Source organism: Lonchura striata, chromosome 4, assembly GCF_050655825.1.
Source record: "Lonchura striata isolate lonStrDom1 chromosome 4, ASM5065582v1, whole genome shotgun sequence".
Taxonomy (NCBI): domain Eukaryota; kingdom Metazoa; phylum Chordata; class Aves; order Passeriformes; family Estrildidae; genus Lonchura; species Lonchura striata.
The window spans coordinates 66392065-66407245 of NC_140706.1; the positions used below are offsets into that span (position 1 = coordinate 66392065).

At 38.9% G+C, this 15181-nt stretch overlaps 1 long non-coding RNA gene across 1 annotated transcript; it reads right to left on the minus strand.

Annotated features, from left to right (window-relative positions):
- Positions 1-1190: 1190 nt before the first annotated feature.
- LOC146767698 (uncharacterized) lies at positions 1191-14908 on the minus strand. Its single transcript, XR_014954934.1, has 4 exons — positions 11031-14908; positions 10705-10833; positions 8257-8347; positions 1191-6394 (listed from the first exon to the last, which is right to left on the minus strand). It is a non-coding gene; the product is annotated as an uncharacterized LOC146767698 (long non-coding RNA).
- Positions 14909-15181: the final 273 nt, after the last annotated feature.

A 15181-nucleotide genomic window follows, 5' to 3' on the forward strand; every position in this document is an offset into this window, starting at 1 on the left:
CTGCTCTGCCTAAAGTTTTGATAGCTTAAATGCAGGCAAATTCTTTTTTGGAGCCAATTAAGCTAAAGACTTTTGTAAAGAACAGGACATGAAGTGGAAAAAAAATATCATATATAAAATAATGTAGGATTCCATTCCTTTTACCACAATAATACTCTAGAAGGGTTTGCTTTCACAAATAATTCCAATCCAGTGAAAGTGATATAAGTCAGCTGAAATCGGAGGAACAGCCCTGAACTTTGATTCACTGTTTTGCTCAAGTAGTTTAAACTTTCAGCGACGTGTGATTTAATAAAGACAAAATGGAACTGTCTAACCTAGCTGCTACCAAGTAATTTAATACACCCTCTTCTCAGCTGTAGGTAAACAGAAAATACCATGACAGGGCTACATCAACTATGGAAATATCCACTTGAGAGGGAGACGATCTTGGAAGTCCTTCTAAAATAAAGTGCATGAGCTCATCCTCAGCAGCTGCAGGGCCAGGAGGAGGTGTGGGATCAGCAGTGGGACCTGAGGGGGCTGCCAGGACACAGGGCTGTGTGACAGTGCTGACATGCCAGCCAGGAGTGTGCCATTAGTTCCATTGGAAGGGTCTATGGCTTAAGCATGCAGCTCAAAACACAGGAGGAGAATAAATAAAACAGTACAAGAACTGAAGGAGCCGAAATATTAATATTTAGATATTTCCAAATTATTGATATGCGGTTTATCCCTCTTTGTTTATTTGAAGCTCAGCAGACTGCTAAAGACCAAACTGACATGACTTATTCCCAGGTTTTATACCCAAGGCTGACTTACATGGGAATTGTGATGCCTCTCAGTCCTTCTGCTCAGTCAGTTCCAGGCTGGTGCAGAAAAACCTGGAATAAATACAATTTTCCTTCTTCAGTGCTGGTATGGTTTTTAAAGGTGAACAGCAATTATTTCTGTGCCTCTTCCATGGCTGCCACTTCAGAGTGTAACTGATGCAAACAAAGGGCTGGTTATAAGTTTATATTTTATATTCTAGGTATAAAACTCTGCCTTCTCGCATGCCCACTGTTAGAAATCAGACCTTAGGTGTTAATAATAAAAGAGCCAACACCTTGGGGCAAACCAGACATTAACAGGAATAAGACATGAACTTTCTAGGAATTTTCAATTTGAAAATGCCAGCAGTAACAGAGGGACTATTAAATACACCACACTTTCTCCCTTGCTGCTGCTTTTACTCAAAGAGAAATTCTAGAGGTATTAATTTGGAGAAATGAAATTTAGTTGTATGTTTTGAACATTAAATTTTCATGCTAGTTATAAGAATGTGCATACACAGGCATTTTGGTCAGCAACTCCAATAATCAGTCATTTCTTATTTCAATCAAAAGCAAACCTTTCATATCAGAAATATTAAAAGCAAGAAATAAATTATTCTTTTTATTCAGGACTCCATCAGTGAAATTAATTGATTGGTTTTGATGGACTTATGATTGGTACAGGAAACATCAGAATCACCCCTTAATTTTTTTTTTTTTCAGAATATACCTTTATTGAACATAACAGAATTTACCTTTATTGGCAAAACTGCATATCTGTAGTCATTTATTAAAAAAAATGTCAGAACTCATGAGGCAATTCCTAGGAAATGGCACAGGAGAGATAAGAGTTCTTCAAAGGGCAGCTAAAAATAACCATTAAGCAATCCCAACTGTGATAATAAAATTGTACAGAAGATTCTTCAAAGAGCAGTGTTATTAAAGGTTTCTCCTAAATGACCAGAAGCAAGACCTGGCCATTAAGATTATAGTTATTAGTGCTGAGATAATTAGCTCCTAGAAAGCTTCTTGGAGTATATGTAACTTCCTTTCTTCTAAGGAGAAATAACATTATTTCCTCTCAGAAATTAACTTCATTTGCCTTCTTTACATTAGGGCCAAAGTAAATATATAAGAAACCCTGTGGCCAAATAACATTTTATATTACAAAAGAATACAAAGGCAGAAAAGGACTCCTATACTTTAATGGGTTTTTTTTACATTTAAGACCATACCATTCATCATGTTCTTCTCATGGAGGAAGAGGTTCCAGCTAAACACAGGGGGTAGAAATTGCAGAACCATATTTTCTTCTACTTCTTCTAGGAGACATATTCAAAGACATTCTTCAGCCCTGAAGTTAAAAGAAAACCTCCCTTTCATTAAAGGGCTGAGTCAGTAAGACAGAAAATAAGTTTTACTTAGATATTAGGAGACTACCAGGGATAGAGAAATTGCTCCTCAGTATCAATCTCTATTTTAAGTTCAGTTTGTCCCTTTTACCCACTAAATGTGGAAGATATGTATGTACATATTTGCACACCCACTCAGGCACGATAATTTAAGGAAAAGTGGTATCAAATACTTGCAAGGTGAAATCAGAACAGGAGCTTCTAAAACCAAAGTACATCTGGATTGCAGAGATTTAAAAGACTGTTAAGCAGTCAAGTCTGCTTTTGGAAGGCTGGAATTTCAGGTTTGGCTACTAAGGCATGGTTTTATCTGCATGCACACATCTTCTGTCTATCTGGAAATGTTACTTCAGCACCTGGGTGTTAAGCTGGCACTCAAACCTGAAGAGAGCCATTTTATTTCAGAGTCCTTTATTTAATTTTCCTTGTCCTTGTGCGAGGATATTTCTGTATTTCAATCCCTCTAGGGGTGGTTCACCCAGGGTTATTTGCTCTCCAAACTGTCTGCCTGGTTGTCCAAGTCCCTGTCTCTGGCACATCCCACCTCAACCACCTCCCAGCAGTTCAGGAGGCCGAAATAAAGGAGAAAACTTTTACCTGACTGTCACCAGAGGACAAGTGAAAAATGATGTTGATGTCAAGAGGGAGGAAAGGCAAAAATACTGAAGGAAGAGAGGAGCTAAGTCAAACTGCAGGGAGGTGAGCAAGGCAATCAGCCTGGCCACTCAGCTTGTCCTATGGTGAGCCCCAGGTAGTGCTTGAAGTTCTTCAGAGCAAGAACAAGCCTCAGTTTGTTTCTCACCTCTCTCATATCCTTTAATAGCTATATTTATAATGTTTTTGTAAAGGGTGAGAGCAAGGAACAGGCAATCAATTGATCATTAATCTCCCATGTTAGTGTCAGGAAGGAAAATAGCCTTTCAACAGAGTTAATTTAATTATTTTTATGGGAGATTTAAATATTATTAAGAGCATTATTTAGTAACAGGAAATCCCCAGGAATGGAGGCACTGGAAGGCAAAACTAAGACTTTTTTACATGAGCATTCCTGACCCTCTCTGAACAGGATTTGCAGAGCCATTGCTGCTTCACTTCCAGGGACAAAAGCCACACCAGATGAAGAAAAAGAGAATGGAAAAGTGCTCGGAAATGAAACGGCAGAAAGTGGATGTAATTTACCAGCCATGTTACAAGTTTGTCTGTCTGAAATTCAGTTAATTTACTTCAGCTGGATGAATCTATGGGCTCATTTGTGTGGGTCTTCCAGGTGCTACTCTTGTCTAAAAGCTGAGGTACGTGTTGAAGTCCAGTTATATGCAGAAGTCACAAAGAATCTGCAATTCTGAGTTGCTGGGAGTCCTGGAAACACAGAAGTGATGATATCCTCTAATTTGTCCAGTCTGGACATCCATAGCTACATCCTCTGAACATTTGTGCTGTGAGGATGAAGAGTGTGGGGAAAGAACAAGGGCAGTGGGGAAGCACATCTGCATCCTGCGAGGATCTGGTGGCCAAGCACTGAGAAGCAGAGACATAAAACGAGGAGTAACGTGTATGAACAAACCTTCTGGAGGAACAAAGAAACCTCTGCCTGGAATCTGACCCTTCTAACAAATCTTTAATCCATAATGCTTGCCTCAGCCCTGTTCCAGAGCTGGGTTTATTGACCTAAAATTCTAGGCACATGCGAGAGCGTTTAAGAGAGGCATGTGCTTCATGTCACACTTATCTTTCAGAACAGGAAAAGGAGGACAATTGGTTTTCCTCCATGTTTCAGTTTCAGCCAAAACCTGAAAGGAATAATAGGCTAGTATCGAGGTCTGCGCCTTTAGGCAGCTTTTATGCTAGATAAAATTCAAACCAGAAACTGTCCTACCATAAAAACAAATGCAGAAAGATAAAAACTTTGTAGCAGAAAATGGAAAATGAGGGTAATATACTGGATTTTCCTGTAGCTGTTTGAGTATTGGTAGGAAAGTCATGAAAAGCAAGAAATTGAGCTGTAACATTTGGACCAGGATTGACTGCACTGGAAGTTTTGATTTGGGCCTTAAAATTCTGGGTTGTTAATAAAGGATATTTTGAGACACAGAAAATCTCACACTGAAAGAATGCAAGATCAGAGCAGTGAGGGAACATTTCCTCACATGGCACAAAAGGTTGAATCTGGAGGCGTTAACCAGTTCAAACACAGAGCTGAAGTGGGGCTGCAGTTACACCAAAGCCAAGCGTGTCCTCTTCAAAACCAGTTGCCCTGCTGAAGCTTTCTGTTCACTGTTTTAATATGAAGAAACTGAGCTGAAATCCAGAGCTATGATGTTTGGTTTATCAATTTACTCTGCTTTACTCGACCTCATATGTCAGGAATCTCAGAGCATCACCAGGAGTACAGATGTCAGCAGTTGGCAGCCAGTGATTTCTGGCTGCTCAGAGGTCATTTTTCTCTTGGATTCCCCCTGTGAAGGGTTTCAAATTCACCACTAAACTCTACTAAACAATATCACATTTCATGCCTGCTTGCTACTTCAGGTCCAGGAACTAAATTTCTTCTGAACAGCATAACAGTAAAAGCCAGAGAGGCTGTTCTCTTTTTGATGTTGGATGTTTCTAGGTATGACTGCAGTGCCATAAACTGTTTGTACCTGTGATCAGATCACACATTGTAAAATAGCCAACACACACTTCTATCCACAATTGCACCAGAAAAAGAAAAAAAATGGAACAACATGGTTAATTTCTTATCAAAATAGGAGAAAATTAAAAAATATTTACTGATTTTAGATTTCATTTTACCACAGAGTTTTGTAGTGATTTTATTTTTGCTAGAAAACTCAGAGAGGATTGCTGGATATTCCCAATGAAATATTTTTCATCCCTGTATTATCACTTCATTGCATTTATGTACTTGGAGCTTAGCTTGATGGGCGGGATTGAACAGCAGTGATGGTACTCTCTGCTCCACATCTCAACTTAGCTATAAAGTTGGGACATTCTGCCTTTGAAGGGAGTGAATCTGTCTTATGAGGAAAAAAAAGGAAAGTTGGGACAAAAAATAGTTATTTTGCTATGACACTGAATAATTTGCAAAAGATGAGCAGTTCATGTCACAGACATAGATAAATCCCTCAGAAATCTGAAAGGTCTTGCTTGTGCTGCTTTAATAGCAAATAATGATCAGGCAAGAACATGCACAAAAAATTGGAAAAAAGGAAAAGGAAAATCGTGCTGTTTCAGCAGAAGATCTACTGCCTTTCCTAAAATGCTGCTCCTGGAAAATCCAGCCTCTTGAGAAGATCACACTGCATGTCAGTACCACAAAGCCAAGAAATATAAAATAAAAATATATACATTAGGTATAATCAAGCATAAGATATAATTAGGTATAATTAAGATATATATTAGATAGATGTATGTGTCTAAATATCAAGAATGACCCTCAGCTCATGATTTAAAATTCTTTTCACTCTGAAAATCTGTTAACAAACATGCATTGTGTGTACCAGAGGTGATGTCTGTGATGTCACCCAGACAGAAACGTAGTAGACGCTTCTCATCTGTTCTGGAGACATGTTGTAAAAGAACCGCAAAATAATATTTTTTTTTTCAAAAGGTGGAATAATCCACAGTCACTCTTCTGACTTTTAACCAATGAGCTCATCATGTAGCTGAACTTAATAGTATGGGGCTATGAGCTGATCATCTGAGTTATTATTGCTGATGAGCATAGCCTACAATCAACAGTAATTAATCAGTTTCATTAGGAGACTTAGCATACAGTTAGTTAGTATACAGTGGGTTTCACCTCCAATAAATCAAGCTGTATGAGAGCATAAACACGCAAGAGAATGTTTACAGATGGAAACTCTGACCCAAGGCTTTCAACAGGCTCAGACCACCGGAGTTTTGTCCTCTCAGGGTTCACGTGCCCGATGCAAAGAGTTGCCTGCATGGCACTTGGGACTCCTCAGAGCAAATCCCAGGCAAAGTCCCTTGTGTCAGGAATCTCTAGCAAGGAGGATGACATTCCACATGGCAATCATGTGCCTCGTGTCAGCGATGAGCAAAATTTTGGACTCCAAGGGGCATTGCTGCCCAGTAGGTGCCAGGGAAAAAGCGTTTGTTGGGTGGTTACGCAGACAATGCCCACAATTTCTCAGGAGCAGCACTTATTCCAGCAGGTGTTTTAAACTGAAACAACAAAAACAACAAAAAAAGCAATGGGGCTTTTTTCCTACAGCTATCTTTTGGGCATTAGGGATGAATGCAAGAGGAAAATTAGGGTAAGGCCTGTAGCAATCAACTAAACTGAGCTGCTGAAGTCAGATTAGACATTATTAGGGGAAAGAGCTTCCATCCAAGCAACACAAAACCAGTTTGCAATTTAAATAACACAAAATGCACAAAAAAACAACAAAATGTGATGATTTACACTATTATTTGTTTTCTCAACTTCCTTTGCAGGGGGACAATTAATCCCCCTGATGAAGATGACAAGCTCAACATATTAGACCTTAAGAATTGCATTAGTGGGAAGAGAGGGGGAAGGAGAGGTGAGGCAAAACTGATGAGTCCATTTGCAACTTTACTTCAAAATGCCACCAATGCATTTTATAAAGTTATGTGTTTGCATTTCTCACTGGAGAATGGCTTATACAGCAAGTTTCAAGACACACTTCCATCAAAGCAAATCAAATATATAAATATATATAAGATAAAATATCAAACAAAATAAAATATTAAATAAAATAAAATGTTAAAATAAAACAAAATAAAATATTTAAGTATATTTATAATACTGTTGAAAATAAAAGGAATGGAAATTCTACAGAAAACAGGCTATCTCAGTGCAAAATGAAAGTATTCTATATTCATTCATTCATTATGTAACAAGTGATCCTATATGATCTTGTGTTTTCTTAATGGGCCTTAAACATAATCTGTATTCTATAGTCTTTCTAATAATAATCTATATAATCATATACCCTAATAAGGTATGGGCTTTCTAATAATAATCACATGCATTATTAATTCATTGTAGAGCCATTCCATGATTCTATAATATGTTTTCTCAATGGGCCTCTCAGCCTGTTAATGTAGATTTTCACATCAAGTGTTTCACCGCGCTGCCAAGTTCACAAAAACCATTCCCATCAATTTTGGCTTAGGGTGGAAGCTGACCCAGGCTTGTTGGATGAGCAGCACTCCAGGAGGGGATGGCTGCATCCAGGGGCTCTTGGAGCAGAGGGACACCAGCCATCATCTCCCTGCTGACAGCAGAGGCAGTGGGACAGGCACCTGCCCATGCACACCTGGCTGCAGTGCCAGAGGCATTCCAAACCACCAGCTAATTTTTTCCCCATTGGCCCATTTATAGAAACATAGATAGGCGGTTACAGGGCCAGTAAAAGCTGTTTACATGGCTTTCATTACTTTGGTTTTTAATGGAAATGGTATATTCTGTCGTTTCGGCCAAAAAAGCTCAAACATTTATTTTGGAATGATATCATGAAGAGCCAGAGCTGCCACTGAAATGCAACAAAGATAAACATAATTTTATGGCAATTAATTGATAAGGCAGATTTTAAAAGTTTAAAACAAAACAAAAAACAAGACTCTTGCAAGCCTGAGGTAATTTTTACTTATTTCTCTGCCATTAATTACCTCTTTCTCCTTCTCACAGAGAGAGAAAAAGTGGATTCTTTTTGGTCTCTGGCACAACACACATGTTATAAACACTACTTTTTTACAGTCTCTTTAGCTCATTAAGGTATCAAAAGTCTCCCTTCTGTGTAGGATGCTGGGCATTGTTGGACATGGGATGCTTGGCAGAGGCTTCAAGTGTTTTACTTGCCAAACCTCTAATGCCAAGTTTGCCTTTGAAGTCTTTGCCTGCTTGCCTGAGGACCACTCTGTCCCATGGTAATCCCATTTCCAACCAAAAAGCTTAACCATGAAAAGGCTCTTTGACCCATCTAAGTCTTGGAGGCAGAGTTTCGTAGCCATATGTCAAGGAAAAATAGTCCCCAACAAGTCTTTGATTAATCTGATACCTGTGTCAGGGAGTGGGTTGCTGCTCTTGCAGCAGCTGTGGAGAACAGTTCTCAGTGAGTCACTGACATTAATTCCTTTGTTCCTTCTGATCTGAAAAAGGAGAAAGGGAGAGAGCCAGGCTCAGAGCTACACCCTAGAAAAATCTAGCAAGACTTTCATCACAGGGAGGCACCTTTCTGCAGTCACAACAGCACTGAAAAGATGATCTTGGAATCATGCCCAATGGACAAATACAGATTACAATTTGGAATTTTTAACAAAATATTTTTCAAGGAAAATCTTTTCTGTTGATGACTAAGTTTCAAATATCTGTGGCCTCGAAATGAGTAGTGGTACTTCATGCTTTGCCAAAAGCTGAGAAAAGGCAGTTGCTCTTTGCATGCACTGCGAAGACATCCAGGAAGACAGGGTTTTTGGAAAGGTTTGTGCCTGAATCCCAACAAAAAACCCTTTGGTGATCTGTAGTAGGGACTAAAACACCATAATGTTGACTGAACAAAACTCACTCATGCCAGCTCATTTCAAGGAAATTCATGTCAGGTGTGTCCACTGACTTACTCTCCTTAAGAACAGTTGTTCTGTTGGATTGTGCTGGAGATCTGGGCCACTGCTCATGTCAGACCCAGGGAATTGCAGCCTAGGAAGAGTGGACTGCAGTTATGCAAGGAAAAAGAAAGAAATTGCTATCCTGTGGGACCATCTGAAAGCCCTTAAACAGCATAATTGAACTTTTAACTAAAAACTGTTAAATTGGATTTATGAACTGATTATTCCTTCTCTATTCTGGTTGGCCTTCCACAGAAATTTTACCTGTTTTCCTCTAATCATCTCTACTTATTTTTTCTGTTGACCCCCTTTCAGTTCCTTATAAAGCTATTTCATCCATTTTTTTTCCCCAATGCTTTAGATCCAATTCTTTCTGCAACATACAAGCCTGATTTGATTTACTGAGTATGAATATTCACTTATTTTTATGCTTCTGGATAATCTCATGTTGAAGCTTACTGAAGATCCATCCTGTTGCTATGTGAGATTATTGCACCTATATTTATGATTTTTATTTTCACAGTATTTGAAGGACCTAGCAAAAAAATCACGTTTGTAACAAATAGGAGTTATTCAGAATTACTGAACAATGGAGGATAAAGGCTCCACCGTTTTAAATCAGGAGATTTCCCTTGAATAAGCAAAAGATTTTGTGCTCTGCACCTTGAGAGAGTTTGCCATGATTTTTTTTTCCCCAGGTGTAGGTATGTAGCCTTTGGGTATTTGCTTTTTGAACATACTCTGCATATGAGGCCTCTAAAGAATTTCTTTAGAAATTCTTCTTTAGCTCCAGTTGTCCTGATCACTGTATTTCAGACCAGAGCAAGCATTAGCAAACTTCTCCTTGAAGTTTTTTGTCAGTGAAACCTGAAGAAATTGATTGAAATCATATTCATGGGAAAGACATATTACAAATGGAATTTCACCAAATTAAAGACCAAATGTTAATAAAAGTCACATGAAACTCGATGAAATGAGAACATTTTGCTCTCCCATTCAGAGATGGGATAATATAAATAATTTTTAAATAATAACAGAAAAAGAAAGATTAAAATTTTAAAAAAGTAAAATGTTTTGTTTGCTCCCAAGTTTGTGTATATATTGATGCGCAAATTTATATGAAATCATGACTATATATACACATATCTATATATAGTGTCCTCAAAAGCTATGGGGGAACTACACTATAATAATTATGCTTCTCATGTAGCAGTTAACCTTTTTCTGTTTCACAGACAGTTAAACATGCAGTTACTTCTCAGTCATCACGTTAACATTACTGTTCCTTCAGAGCTTTTTCTCTGGCTCCATACACTTCATGCTCTAGATACTGCAGCTCCCAGTACTTACAAATGATTTACACAGATTACACACTGCTTCATTTATGTATAAAAATTATACAAATGCACTGGACTATGAATTGGCAAAACAGAGTCAGCTTTATGCAGTACATTTTCCAGTTTCCATAGTATTTTCCTAATTCTGTCAAGTTAATTCATGTACTGCCAGACACTTGACTTTAAAACAGACTCTGATTGTTGCTTCAAGAGCATTATAATGAATGTTATTTGTTCCCCTTCGTTATTATGCATTTGTAAATGCCAATTGTCATATTCCACCACGGGAAAATAGTTTCCTACCACAGGAGAACCCTGGTTCTTCCCCTCAAATCTGTGTGATTTCCTTCATGAAGGCAGGCCTCATAAAACTTAACCATAAGATGACAGCAAGACATACCATGGAATTTCTGACACTGATCCTGATGCTATTGCTGATACACATTTTTGTTCTCCAGTCATATCTTTTCTACCAATCCTTCCCTACTCTTCCATTTCACCTCCTACCAGACTGGGTTTTATATTGCTGCCAGATGGTATTTCAGTTTAAATCACTGAACTAACCAAAGATTTGACCATCCAGGTCATGCTGAAAAACACTGGAGGCTTTGGTTTGCTGGGATAAATAATCACTGTGAGCTGCACCCCAGAATGCAAAGCAACAACCAGCGAAGGTCTTGGCAGCTGCCAGCCCTGAAAAGAAAAGAAAATAAAAATTGGAAGCATATCCAAACTATTGTTAACAGAATATGAATATTTTCCAGCTTTTCCTGAGCAATTATTATAAAACTGAATATTTTCCTGAGTAATTATTATAGAACTGACACGACCCTGGGTATTTCTACCCCCTCTTTCTCCTCTGGTACAGCCAGGAACAGCAGAGTGCTCACCTGGCCACCAAAGCACCACACCTGAACAGCATCAGGACCAGAATATTCCTCTTTCTCCAAAGGTTTGGCATTTCCTGGCTGCTAAAGACCAGTGGAAGCTCAGGGCTGGTGGTTTCACCACAGCTTTTGCCCCAGCTTGTCATTAGCTCCCCCCTCCACTGGTCATTACTCCTTAACGATGTTCAGTGGTTCTGTCTGTGAAAAGCACCCTGGGAGCATTTTAAAGCATTATAGGAGTATTTAAATGAAAACATTAACAAGGACCTTTTTTTTCCCCCTCTCTAATGGGTGCTGTATGCTATTTGCACTTTTAGAGCAAAGGCTATTTCAACTTTTTTCCATTATATAATTCTCCCCCCAACCCCCTCCACCAATGGTTTATAACTGTGCAATAAAAATTCACTCAGTTTGAATCTTGGCAAACAAGGTTTTAAGTTGGAAAAAATGTCACTAAAGCCAAGTTGGAGTTTAAAGAGTGTAAAATATGAAGGGGACTGAATTTTCTTAAATAAATTTTTGTGCTTACACAAATGAAAAACAGATTAATTTTTTATATTTATTGAACTTTGATTGCCATATACAAAATAAGTTCACTGTTGAGGGTGTTTTTCTTGGTCCAAAAATACAGGCATGTTAGGTACATTATTTGTCAGACTATGAAAAGGAGAAAGGCAGTACCTAAGAAAGAAAAATAATCATATGAATAATTAACTTAATTTTGAAATAAAGCTCATAATATGAGGGTTTCCCAAGATTGCTTAAGTAATGAGGCAAAGCATGCATTTAGATGAAATGCAAACTATATACCAGTCTCAATAACTCTGGGGCCCATTTTAACACACCATGGATGATGCATCATATTTTTTTATCTCATTTTTATTCATCACTAGGATGCCTTCATGGAATCTACTGGAAGAAAATGCTCTGATACATCTCTTGGATACACTAGAAAGACTTTTGAGACTGGTGACACAGACTGAAAACATCCAACAGGTCTGGATGAGTGCAACAGAACAGTTAGAACATCACTGTAACTAAAAGGAAACCTGAAATACTACATGCTGCTCACAAAACCTTCCTTTGCTGTGACTAAACAAACCCCTTTTCAATGTCATGGTAGGCAGATTAATTATTTTATCATTTTGGTCTCAGTGAGGGAAGTTTTGTCTCTCTGTTCTTACCAGAAAAGCATCTCAGAGTGCCCAGAAGTTGTGTGAAACACGTGAATGATGTTTTCAAAGCCAAGTAGATAAAAAAAAAAAGTCTCAGTTTGAGAAGGTGTTTCATTTGATGTCCTTACACAGTGTTCTATGGATTTTTCCTGTTTCAGCACAAGGAGCTATGAGCTCTGGAATAATACCTGAGAGGATTTTAGCAGCAATCATTGTAAAAAAGTGCCACACCAAGGCTTAATTAGAGATGAAAAAATTATAAAGCATTTAGCTCTATGAATAACCTTCATATATGAAAATAAAAGTGCCTGAGAAGGAAGATGAGGAGAAACAGGAGGAGAAAGCCAAGATCCAACAGTGACAGGTCCCATACTGAACAGAAGTATTTATCTTGTAAAAGATGCTCTGACCTCTCCTCTGAGTGCAACAAATTCTCCTCTGCCCAGTCAAATGCCAAAGACCTAATAATTTGCTTGTCTTTATCAACTAGTTATATATGTATCTGGTGATTATATGATTCTTTCAGTCAAAATACCTCAGACTTGGGAAGCTGAAAAATACTTCCTCAATGCAGTTTTATTATGTATTTCCTTCCCAAAACAGTGTCCTTGTAGAATTGAAAACTAGTGGTTAGAATAAAGGTCCAAGAGTCACAGTTTCTAATTTTTGTTGCTAATGATTCCACACTTGACAGCAAGTCATTTACTTAGTTTCTAGCATTACACTGATGTGAGATGTATAATAAATCCAATATATATTATGCAGCATATATTATACACTTTATAATAATAGAATAAGTAATCACACAAGGTAGACACTGTAAAGAATTCTGAAGACCTTCAGTAGAGGTGCATAAATGACATATTTAACAACTGTAATTTCAATAGCTCATACATGTATTTCAGTGCACTCTGTGCCATGGATAACAGAGAATCAAAGGAGTACAACTGTCTTAAGCATTGTGATTTCATACAGAGATCTCATAGGTTTGGTTTAGTGTTGCATCAAGAACAAGCTGGTGGAATATAGTCTGTGCTTCTCTTCAGAGATTAGTATTCATGAGAAACTAAGAAATGTATTCCATTTTGTGCTGTTTCTCACAACAGTCTGACACAAAATATATTAGGAGAACTTTGGCAAGCGTCTGATATAATAAAATATTTGGTTTACAAAGCAGAAAGTGTGCCCTGCGCTCTTCCATAAATCTACTATAATAGGCACTTGTGGCAAAAAATACATTTCTGAACACATAGAAAACACAGATTACCGCATAATCATGATGTAATTGGTCGAAAGCCACCAGGGCTGTTTTCTGCTGCGAGCCATAGAAAAGCTTTCTGACTATTTTAAGTCCAGGGCGGAATGAAGTGAGAGGAAGCCTCCGCAGATTTGACTTTGCTGGAAGTCACATGAGCAGATGAAATGAGATCAACTTGTAAAGCAGAGGCAAGCTGTGGCTGGAAAGATTTCCTCATGGCTGCTGTGTTTGTAAGCTCAGAGGAGAGCTAAAGCCATGTAGACCACTGGTGTGGAATCAGTGAGCACATCATCCTTATTTTCTACCGTGCTGCACTCTTACCTCAAGTTAACAAGGTATGGATGGGGCTTCTTCACTCACCAGCACAGCAAAGGTAAGCCTGAAATGTCCAAAATGCACAAGTTCCCAACAAGCCCTGCACATCTGGCTCTTTCTCTGAGCAAACAAGGGGACTTTTTTCCAGGAAGAAGTATTGGAAATCACTCACAAATGTGCTGCATTGATCCAAAACATTTATAATAATTTGATTTTGGGCACATGATTTACATTTGCACTTACACACAGGCAGACAGATCCTCCCTGTCTCCCTCCATCTCTCACGCTTTCCTCTAAAAAGCAGTTGCTATTTCCTGACTGGCTTCCTTCCAAATTTGTGCACTAATTTAATTTGACACCTTTTAACTCATTCCATTATGCCCACCACAAACCTTGTCTAGGGAAAAAAAAAAAAAAAAAAAAAAGAGAGAGAGAGAGAGAACCCCAAACCGCATGGTGTCAAAGAAACGAGGTGGACAGAGAAGAAAACTGAATGACCAGAGAGCCAAGAGTGTCAATGCTGGTGTATAAAACATATGGGACCACCAAAATTGGGCATCCTCTGTGCCACGTGCTTCTGCAGAGCCAAAGGTGAGCTAGGAATGATAGATGCTGCAAGTTTCCCAATCTGAGCCCAGTGTGGCACCCATGTGACACTACTGATTTAGAGCCCCTGTGGCAAGCACATTTCTCTCCCTCTCAGGACTGTCATAGAGGTGCACAGAGAGAAATGAAAGAGAAAACAATTTCTATTTCTGCTGCTTGTTTTTCCTATGTGGAAAGTGTTTGGAGAATTGTTTACCTGGAGTGAGTGCTTGATTGGATTCTGGTGAGGATTGTTTGAGGCTGATGGCCAACCCAACCCACCTGGGGCTGGACTTGAGAGAGAGGGTCACGAGTTGTGTTAGTCAGAGAAAGTAGTATGTAGTTTTAGCATCCTCCTTTTATAAAGTATATTGATGTATTTTAGCATGGTTAAAATAAAGAAATAATTCAGCCTTCTGAATTGAGTCAGACATGGTCATTTCTTCCCATTGGGTTCACCTGCATTTACAATAAGCCCCAAGTCAGCATCTGCACACAACCTTCTTCAGAGCTGCCTCCAACTTCTCCAAGCACGGTAATCTGGGTGGATAAATCCCCCACAGGAGACTGTCACACTCCTGTGGGAAATCCTGGGACTTTCCGGAGGTTTCCAGGTGCTGTGGGGAGGCAGAGGCAGCCACACCTCTCTGCCAGGTGACAGTGTCCCCCTGAGAGCAGAGAGGAAACCACGAGCAGAGTGTGACTGTCACAGCTGGGCTCGGTGTCAGCACAGCTGTGTGCTCCCCTCCCCAAGCCCAGCTGGGTGAGCGAGGTGCCCCAGCAGCACTATCAGGAAATGTGTGTGTGGCTGCACCAAACAG